We start from the raw sequence: 10,159 nt of genomic DNA on the forward strand, positions 1-10,159 counted from the left end.
ATAGTTTAAGCTGTTCAATGAGGCCATCAAGAATTCTGGCTCTGCTCTGCTGTATTCAGCTTGTTATCTTTTTTTTTTTTTTAACATTTTATTTATGTATTTGAGAGAGGGATATGAGAAAACATGAGTGAGGAGGAGAGGGAGAGGGAGAAGCAGGCTCCTCACTGCTTTTTTTTTTTTTTTTTTTAAAAAGGAAAATTCCTTTATTGTGAATGTCCAAGTTCTTAGGATTCATCTTGAAAGATACTAGAAGATGAGAAAGACCACATACACCAGACTATGTTTAGTCATTACACTAGCAAATTGCTAGTTTGTTCTAGGATGCTTTGCATCAGACATCACAGTACATGAGGAAAATCTGCATTTTATGAAGAGCCACCAGGTAGTTCAAATCCACTTTATCATGAAGTGCAGCCACAGGCCAACCAGATACCTAGACAATATAGTCAGTGCAAAATTTAAATGGGTAAGTCCGGGCTTTGATGAGGCTGGCTACACTGCAAAATAGAAATAGCCTGATACAGGGCTCGATCCCAGACCCTGGGATCATGACCTGAGCTGGCAGATGGTTAGCCAACTGAGCCACCCAGGTGCTCCTTTAGCATATTGTCTTTATGCCTGTCATCTCGTGGTACAAAAAGGTTACTGCTGTTACCAGCTATCTTACCTACATTTAAGGCAGAAAGATGCCAGTCACATCTTTCTCCTTTTGTCAGGAAAGGAAAATCCTTCCCTAAGACTTTGTCTATCAAAAATCACAGCTAGGTCCCATGGTCTCCTAAATTTACTGTAGGGGGGGCAGGTAAATTAGGATACAAGTTATTAGCACTGGCTAAGAACAAGCATGATCCATCACCTAAGGCTAGGTACAATGTAGTTCCATACACAATTAAGGCTCTTTTAACAACAACAACAAAAAAAATGGGAATGGGCATTGGGTATGAAAATAACAGTGCTGAAAAACTTATTTTTTATAGCACTTACCATCTGAAATTACTTCATGTAAAATAAATAAATTTTAACTGCTCATATTGTCTTGACAGAATGAAAGCTCCTAGTCTAGCTCCACATATATATACACCCAGAGCCTATATTTTAAAATAATAGTCAAGTTTCTCACAGGTATTATATTTATATACAGACACTGGAATATAGTGAGTTTAGTCCAGGTTATTCTGTAGTGGCAAATTAACCTCAAAATCTCAGTGTCCTGTCAGAACAAAGGTTTATTTCATACTCTTTATGTCCACTGTATATTGGTGTGTTAGGGTAGGAAAGAAGGCAACGAGCTTTTCTCCACATTGAGAAACCCAAACTGTTGGAATCTCCACTATCTCAAAACGTAGCTTCAGGGTCTGCCATAGTAAAAGAGAGCTGGAGGGCCTCACAAGAGCCACTTAAATGCTTTAGCTCAGAAATGCATCTTACTCCCACAGAGAGCCCACTGTACAGAATTAATCACATGACTTTTTGTTGTTGTTACTGTTGTTTTAAGTTTAAAGGGGGCTCCTGGGTGGCTTGGTTGGCTAAGGGTCTGCCTTTGGCTCAGGTCATGATCTTGAGGTCCTGGGATCAAGACCCACATCAAGCTCCCTGCTCAGCAAGGAGTCTGCTTCTCTTTTCCCTCTGCTCCTCCCCCCACTTCATGCTACCTCTCTCTCAAATAAATAATCTTTAAAAAATTTTTAAAAATAAAAATTTATGTTGTTTTTTTTTTTTAAGTAATCTCTACACCTAACATGGGATACAAACTCATGACCCTGAAATCAAGAGTTGCATACTCAGGGATCCCTGGGTGGCGCAGCGGTTTGGTGCCTGCCTTTGGCCCAGGGCGCGATCCTGGAGACCCGGGATCGAATCCCACATCAGGCTCCCGGTGCATGGAGCCTGCTTCTCCCTCTGCCTATGTCTGCCTCTCTCTCTCTCTCTTTCTCTCTCCTCCTCCCCCCTTCTGTGTCTCTCATGAATAAATAAAATCTTTAAAAAAAAAAAAGAGTTGCATACTCTTCAAGAGTCAGGTGCTCCTTGGACTGAGCTGGCCAGGGACCCCCAGAATTAGTCACATGTTCTATATAATCATAATGAGGCAGAGAAACATGAAAGAATACGTGAATATTGGTAGTAAAAGTTTCAATCCCCATGGGCTGGTAAAATAATGCATTATCCCATTTTAAAATTTAGACTCATTAAAGAAGTTCCTTGGAACAAACTCAAAGTTAGGGATACTCAATAAAGCAGTTATTTCATCTTATAAGGTAATACCATTAAAACACACACACATTTTCCTTCAGGAGTAATAACAAGAACTATTTATGTAGCATATATTATGTTCTGCTCCAAGTACCTGACAAATTTTAGTATCTTTAATCTGCTCAATTACCCAGTAAGGAAGATCTTATTAAGAATGAGGAGGGTCGGGATCCCTGGGTGGCGCAGCGGTTTGGCGCCTGCCTTTGGCCCAGGGCGCGATCCTGGAGACCCGGGATCGAATCCCACATCGGGCTCCCGGTGCATGGAGCCTGCTTCTCCCTCTGCCTGTGTCTCTGCCTCTCTCTCTCTCTCTCTGTGACTATCATAAATTAAAAAAAAAAAAAAAAAAAAAAAAAAAAGAATGAGGAGGGTCCCAGGGCAGGCCGGGTGGCTCAGCGGTTTAGCGCCACCTTCAGCCCAGGACGTGTTCCTGGAGACCCAGGATCGAGTTCCACGTCGGGCTCCCTGCATGGAGCCTGCGTCTCCCTCTGCCTGTATCTCCTGTGTCTCTGCCTCTCTCTGCCTCTCTCTCTCTCTCTGTATCTCATGAATAAATAAATAATAAAATCTTTAAAAAAAAAAAAAGAATGAGGATCCCTGGGTGGGTGGCTCAGCAGTTTAGCACCTGCATTGGCCCAGGGTGTGATCCTGGAGTCCTGGGATCAAGTCCCACATCAGGTTCCCTGTATGGATCCTGCCTCTCTCTCTGTGTGTCTCTCATGAATGAATAAAATAAAAAAAGAGTAAGTCTTTTTTTTCTTTTTAAAGATTTATTCATGAGAAACACAGAGAGGGAGAGGGAGAAACACAGGCGACACAGGCAGAGGGAGAAGCAGGCTCGATGCAATGCAGGGAGCCCAACATGGGACTCCATCCTGGGTCTCCAGGATCAGGCCCTGGGCTGAAGGCGTCGCCCTGGGCTGAAGGCATCGATAAACTGCTGAGCCACCCAGGCTGCCCAAGAATAAGTCTTATTAACCCCATGTTGTAAGGGAATGGAAAAGTGTTAGAAGCCAGTTCTCCATCGGTCCATGGCATTTCTGCGTATTGTACAAGCAGAGGCACCAACTGTATTTGTTCTAGACAGTCTTCAAAGATGTTCGTATAGAGAACAGCCTTGGAAAATAGAGATTGTGTCTCCTACAGCACAGGGCAACATGTTTACAGTGCAGTATAAACAAAATAATGTCTCCCTCTCTGGAGCAAAGGGCAGGCATACTTACCGCCCATTATAAAAGATTAGGATTCCGTAAGCCCAGGATTCCTTTCCTGTAATGCAACTCATTTTTTTTCTCAGGTGTCATGACTCTCTCCACATCTCACTTTGGAAACTGGGGCTTAAGGAACCAGTGTAAGAAAATGTTGATACTCTGACAATAGCTATTATTATGAGTAATAAAGTCATTCCCAAGAGCTCATGAAACTGTGGCAGGTTAACTTGTTAGCTTGAAAGTAGGGTAAATCTCAGAGCCTTCAGTTTTTGACAAAAAGTTAAGTAATTTGCTAAGGTGTGATAGCTAGTAGGCGACAAATGCAAGATTTAAGCCCAAGCTGTCTGGCTCAATAACCATAGTTTAAAATTTTTAAATTCTCTGCTAAATGGCAGTAGTTCTCATAGTGTAGTTCCAGAACCAGCACCATCAATATCACCTGTGAACATGTTATAATTGCAAATTATTGAGCATTACCCCAGACCTACTGAATCAAAAATCTGGGTGTGTGGGCAGGGTAGATGTGTTTTAACAAGTCTTCCATAAGATTCTGACAATAAGTTTGAAAACCACTGCTATACTGCATATATTCACTGAATCTACAAGATTGAAGGAAATGATACGGGTATATTCTGATTCACATAGGAATGTGACTGACCTTTCATAACTTGAACAGATTTCAAACACTAAGGGAGATGGTTCATAAGCCCTTATATATAAATTTTTTTTAGAAGGTAAGGATCTTTATATGGTACAAATAAACAACACATGTCCTTTTTGTAGGTCTGCATAATATTTTCCTTTGGAGTCACAAATAATATATCCAGAATGCTAAATGAAAATACCTGCTTTTTTATTCCCATAATGATCAGAAAGAATTACTTAGCCAAGGAGAAACACTATTTATATTTTAGAGTCAAGCTGTAATTCTTGAAAAACAGGAAACCACATATCAACAAAGCCAACTCAGTGTACCATAGTGGAAAGGGCACCAGGCTTTGAGTCACAGAGTCAAGTCACTTAACTTCTTCAACTCAATTTCCTGATTTTAAAATGGAAAATGAACTCCAACTTTAGAGCTGCAATTAGGCTTAAATGATACATTATTTGAAAGCTGTTGCTTTCAAATGGCTTTTATGCTACATGAATATTAAGTCCACCTGCACGAGCTCTTTCTTTTTCTTGATCATGGCGTTATCACAGTCTCTGCAAAGCTTAAAGTACTGCCTGGCTTACTTTATGCCAGTACTTATGAGGTATAAGGAATGAATATGAGGTATTATATCAGTGATGTAATTGACTCCTCTGGGCTCCACTTATCACAATAATTTCAGCCTTTTAATAAGAAAAAGTCACTCTAACAAGAAATCCTTAGTCATGTTTAAAATGGGCCAGTTAATTTAAGAAAATCAGCTGATTTTCTTCCTCTGGAGAACACTACTGAAGGAGTTCTATCCTAAGGCATAAGACAGAAACTCCTATTAGCAACCCCATAGCCTTAGAACCTCAGAGATTCAAGTCTACGATAATCTGTTGTATATACATCAATAGTCAGGAATAAAGGATGTGTACCTACAAAGAACTACATATTTCACATTTACTTCTGCACTGTGGTAGACTTTTAATAAATGGATTACAGGGTTTATGCAGTCTCTTTTAATGAAATCTGAGATTCAAATCAGCAAATATTAAATAAACCACTACTGTGTATAAAAAAGAGAAAGACAGCTAGAAAATTTCAGCCAATTAAGTATTGTTTGGGAACAGAATTCATAATGAGGAAAATATAATTTACAAAACTTTGTATATTTGTGTGAATGCAGTTCCTTAATTTACTCTCTCCAACATACTTTCTCAGTGTCCTGAAAAATTAGTTAATAATCTAAAGTTCTTGAAATCGGGAACTTCACAAGCTTTCAGCTTCAACAGACATATCTAAATTGGCAAATAAATTCAAGTTGAAGGTCAGCTTTCAATGCAAGGCTTTAATAGTAAGGACACCATCCCAACTATGTTTCATACTTTCAGAGACACCTGCAAGGTACATTGTTCCCTGCATCTTATAACGATCGAAATATTTATCATAAATTGGCCCTACCTTTTAAAAAGTGAATGCATAAGTCCATCTTAAAATTTGTAACAGCCAATTAACTTCATAAATGATTATGGAAATTTGTTTGATGAAAACACAAATTATAGCTGAGTATGAAACTCCTTTCACTTGCTTCTTAAAAATATTGAGGGGTGCCTGGGTGATGCAGTTGATTAAGTGACCAACTTCAGCTCAGGTTGTGATCTCAGGGTTATGGAATCAAGCACTGCACCCAGCTCCAGACTGAGCACATAATCCACTTGAGATTCTCTCTCCCTCTTCCTCTGCCCCCCCCCCCCCCGGCTTGTGCGTGCGCACACACACTCTCTAAAATATTTTTTTTTTAATTGGAAAAAAAGGAAAGCGATATTGAAAACAAGTTTGCCTTTTCTAAACTTAATTTTTTTACCCATCTAGTAACTCAAGGCACTATAACTCCAACTGAACAATCACATAGCTACAGTGAATTATGGACATTCAAACATGCAACTCATTATGTATCTTAATTGAAGAGTACTCTTTGAAATTTAATCCAGCAGTACCTGGGTGGCTCAGTTGGTTGGGCATCTGCCTTCTGCTCGGGTTATGATCCAGCCCAGCATTGGGCTCCCTGCTCAGTGGGGAATCTGCTTCCTTTCTCTCTCCCCTCTTGCAAATATAAATAATTTTTTAAAATGAAAACCAAATTTAATCCAAAATCCAACTGAGAATCTTAGTTAATAAAGCAGTAACTGTTAGCTCAATGCACTCCTTCAAAATTCAGTCATACCAGATAGGAAATAGGAGAGACAGAGACAGCCAGTTTTGATGTAGTCTTAACTACCTCAAAGTAGTTAGTTTTATAACCCTACAGTGAAACAGTGACTTCTGGTGGCAAAAAAATGCATGCATACTCCACATTTTGCAAGAGAAAGCAATGTTTAAAATCACTGGGCTTTTCTGACCATAAATTCACAGTCTCTGGATGATTTTTGTATTCTAATTTAACTCACTGTGATTCTTCAAAATTGTATTTTTACAAAGTTGAAGAATTAAGCAAATCACAAATGTCAAAGCCACTACAACGAATGAATAAAACATGTTAACTCTGATAAATAACAGTTCATTTTCTTTCCGCAGGTGGAAAGCATAAAGTACACACTAACAAGTCCTACACCCCCAATCTCATCATCCCTGTATGTTATATTTAGAAAATTTTAAGAAAAAGAGGAGGAGCCCCCAAAATTTAAACTCCTTTTCTTTAAGTAGGCTCCAGAGCCAGCAGGGAGCCCAACGAGGGGCTTGATCTCAGAACCCTGAGATGGAGACCTGAAGTGACATCAAGAGTTGGACACCACTGACTAAGCCACTAAGTGCACCTAAACTCATTTTTTTCAAAGCCTTGTGTCCTACCCTTCAATACCTCTTTGTCTTAAAGATCTCGAGTCCCTTCTTGGTTCCCTCTCTCTTTATTTAGCTAAACTCAAGTTGGTTTCTCTAGTTTTACACAACTAGTATTACGAGTTATTCTCTTGCTTTCTCTCCTAGTCTCCATTCTCTTGGGTCATTCTTTAATATTCTACATTCCTTTTCTGCATATTTATCTTCAAAAACAGTATTTTCTGACGTTGGCAAGAAAGAGACAACACCTTTAAATTAAAGCACCGGAATCATCCAGAATTTTCAACTCTCCTGCGAATTTATTTCCAGATTATCCACTCAAGGAATACTTTCCACTAAAGATGAAAGGCAAGCTAAGGAAATACATTAGACAGAGGAAGTAAACACTGAAACAGGGCCATGCCTAGGTATTCTCAAGCCTCTGAGCAGAACTAGACTCACAGTCCAAAGGCCTTTTTCTTTTCCGTGCCTTCTATCTCCACCCGGAGTCTGACACACGTAGCTCCAGAAATATCCCACCTTTGCCTACCTTCTACGAACTCTGCAGGTCTTTGCTCTGAAATAATCTTTCACAAGCAAAATCCCCCACACTGCTCAGGCCTCTCCCTCGCCTGATGTTTCTGTGTCTTAATTTTTGAGCTTTTTTTTCACTTTGCAACCGTCCCAGGGAACACACTAAGTCTTTGCCTTAATTATGGTTTTCGCCTTTAAGGTTTTAAATCTGTCGGGTTCCTTGATGATATGTCACCCCCCACTCACAGCTCTCGCGTGCACCCACTGGGTTAAAACTGCCCCATCCCACACTTTAAAAAACAGCAAAACGTGCTGTGCAAGCGCCTCTCGCACCCCCCCCGCAACAGACTAGCTCCCGGAAGATGCGGACACCTCTCCACCTCCAAAGCCAAAGGTCTTCCAGGGACAATTTGCATGACAATAATGGGGAGCGAGTGAGCGTAGAAACTCCTGGAAGACCAACCTAGTGAGCAACTATCAAGACGCTCGAAGGTCCCTTGCAGATTCATTAATATAACTACCATTACGTTGAGGCAGCTACGACTCCCACAACTCTCCAACTCCTTTTTAATTCGATGACCCTGCACTTGCAACGTCGGAGGGGTCGAAAGCAGCAGTCACAGGAGGATCGGATTCCGGCGTAAAAAACTAGCACGAGAAATTCACCAGTTCCACGTTCTGCAGAGGCCGTCCCCGGGCGCCCCAGGGGCAAGTCTCAGGAGGTGCCTCCAACTCTCCCCTCCCTCCGTCGAGGCTGCGACCACCGCCGCGAGCCTCCCTCTCAATCGCAATTAGACTGGGCTGGAACCACCAAATTAGCTCAGCTAGACGCAAGGGGGAGGGGTGACAATGACGAGGACTGGAGGACGCGGGAGGGAAGGGAGAAAAGCCCCTGGTTTACTCCCCGAGAAACTTCTGGGACACTTGTATTACGCAATCCCGACACCAGGTTCCAAAACCCAACATCCTTCCGCAAAACGCGGGGCGCACCAGCAGATGTCTGATTTGGGGGAGTGGGGAAAGAAAACGGGTCTGGCCTCTTCCTGTGGTTCCCACCGCTCCTCCCCGAGTTTTTCTAGGCTCTATCTGCCTGGGATCTGCAAATAAGGGCGATGCGAGCTCCGCGTCTTTCCCGTCCCCCCCGAAGGTTCCCACCGGAAAAGTGGGAGCGCCAGCTGCTTGAGTCAGCGGTGCTGGGAAGCGGGCAGCACGGCGGAGAGCTGCGCGTCCCAGAAGGCGGCGGCTGCGGCGATCCCAGCGAGGCTGACCCCCGCCCGGGGCGCACGGGGCGCACGGGGCTCCGCTCACCTTCCCGCCCCTGCTCCTCCAGTCTCGAGTCGTGCGCCTCGCCGCCTCCGCCTTCCCCGGACCTGTTGCGGTGGGGAAGGGGCGCGGGCGCCGAGAGCGCAGGCGAACGCGTGCTCCCAGGATCCCGAGGCGGCTCGCACCGGCCTGGGCTCGCCGCCCGCGGGGGCCAAAACGCAGCTGCGCCCGCGACGCGCGCAGGCGGCGGCCGAGTGCGCAGGGGACGCGCGCCAGACCGCTCGCTGGCTCGCAAGCTCCGCGCGCGGGCTGCGCCGGGACGCCCGGGAGGCGAGGCCACGCCCTCCTCTGGAGAGCCCGCCCCGCCCTGCAGCCCCGCAGCCCCGCAGCCCCGCCCCGCCCTGCAGCCCCGCCCCGCAGCCCCGCAGCCCCGCCCTGCAGCCCCGCCCCGCAGCCCCGCCCTGCAGCCCCGCAGCTCCGCAGCCCCGCCCTGCAGCCCCGCCCCGCAGCCCCGCCCTGCAGCCCCGCCCCGCAGCCCCGCCCTGCAGCCCCGCCCCGCAGCCCCGCCCCGCAGCCCCGCAGCCCCGCCCCGCATCCTCGCCCCGCCCTGCAGCCCCGCCCCGCCCCGCAGCCCCGCCCAGCAGCCCCGCAGCCCCGCCCCGCCCGCCCCGCAGCCTCGCCCCGCCCCGCAGCCCCGCCCCGCAGCCCCGCAGCCCCGCCCTACAGCCCCGCCCCGTAGCCCCGCAGCCCCGCCCTACAGCCCCGCCCCGCAGCCCCGCAGCCCCGCCCCGCAGCCCCGCCCCGCAGCCCTGCAGCCCTGCCTCCCACGCGGATCCGCCCAGCCCACGCCCTCTGGCTGGCACCACCCAAACAGCTGGGAACCTCGCCGCCCTCCTCGGGAAACCTGTGGGAGGATCGAGGGGGAGCGGCCGCCGCGGACGGATACTGCAGCGACCGCCCCGGCAGCGTGGGTGACCCTGCCCCCGGCTGATGTGGGGCGCAAGCACCCTTCCGTTTTACAGAGATTCAGCTCAGGGTCAAGTTCTAAGTGTCAAGGAGCCTTCTTTCTGCAATTTCCTATACAATTGAAACAGATTGTGTCCTTCAAAGGAGATAACGACTCACATCTGGAGAGTGTTTTCCAGTTTTTAAAGGGCTTTTCACTCACAGGTCCGACTCTTCACAACCTTATAAAACAGATACATCATTATTGCTGTTCCCCAAACAATGAAACCGACGAGCCAAAAATTAAGTGTTGTGCCCAGGGTCGCAAGCGACAAAGTGGCACGGGAAACATCTCCTGAATCCAGCCTCTGGGTTCTTTGCATTGCACCAGCTCAACGCCAGAAAGTCCTCGTGGGGCTAGGGACGCTGGCGAGCAGAACTAAAGGAGAAGTGAAAGCTAAGGTCTAGTTTTTTTTGTTGTTGTTTTGTTTTTTTTTTTTACATA

General features: G+C 45.9%; 1 protein-coding gene across 3 annotated transcripts in view; it reads right to left on the reverse strand.

Moving 5' to 3' along the window:
• Positions 1-9,059, reverse strand: part of AFF1 (ALF transcription elongation factor 1) — a 200,990-nt gene extending 191,931 nt beyond the window's left edge. For 2 of the 3 annotated variants that reach the window (XM_072754981.1, XM_025998127.2), the window contains exon 1: positions 8,755-9,059. The gene's annotated coding sequence lies outside the window, so the exon portion shown is untranslated. The remainder of the gene's footprint in view (positions 1-8,754) is intronic. The other variant, XM_072754980.1, reaches the window with a different exon arrangement.
• Between the last annotated feature and the right edge of the window lie 1,100 nt (positions 9,060-10,159).

This window comes from Vulpes vulpes, chromosome 4 (genome assembly GCF_048418805.1).
Source record: "Vulpes vulpes isolate BD-2025 chromosome 4, VulVul3, whole genome shotgun sequence".
Lineage (NCBI taxonomy): Eukaryota > Metazoa > Chordata > Mammalia > Carnivora > Canidae > Vulpes > Vulpes vulpes.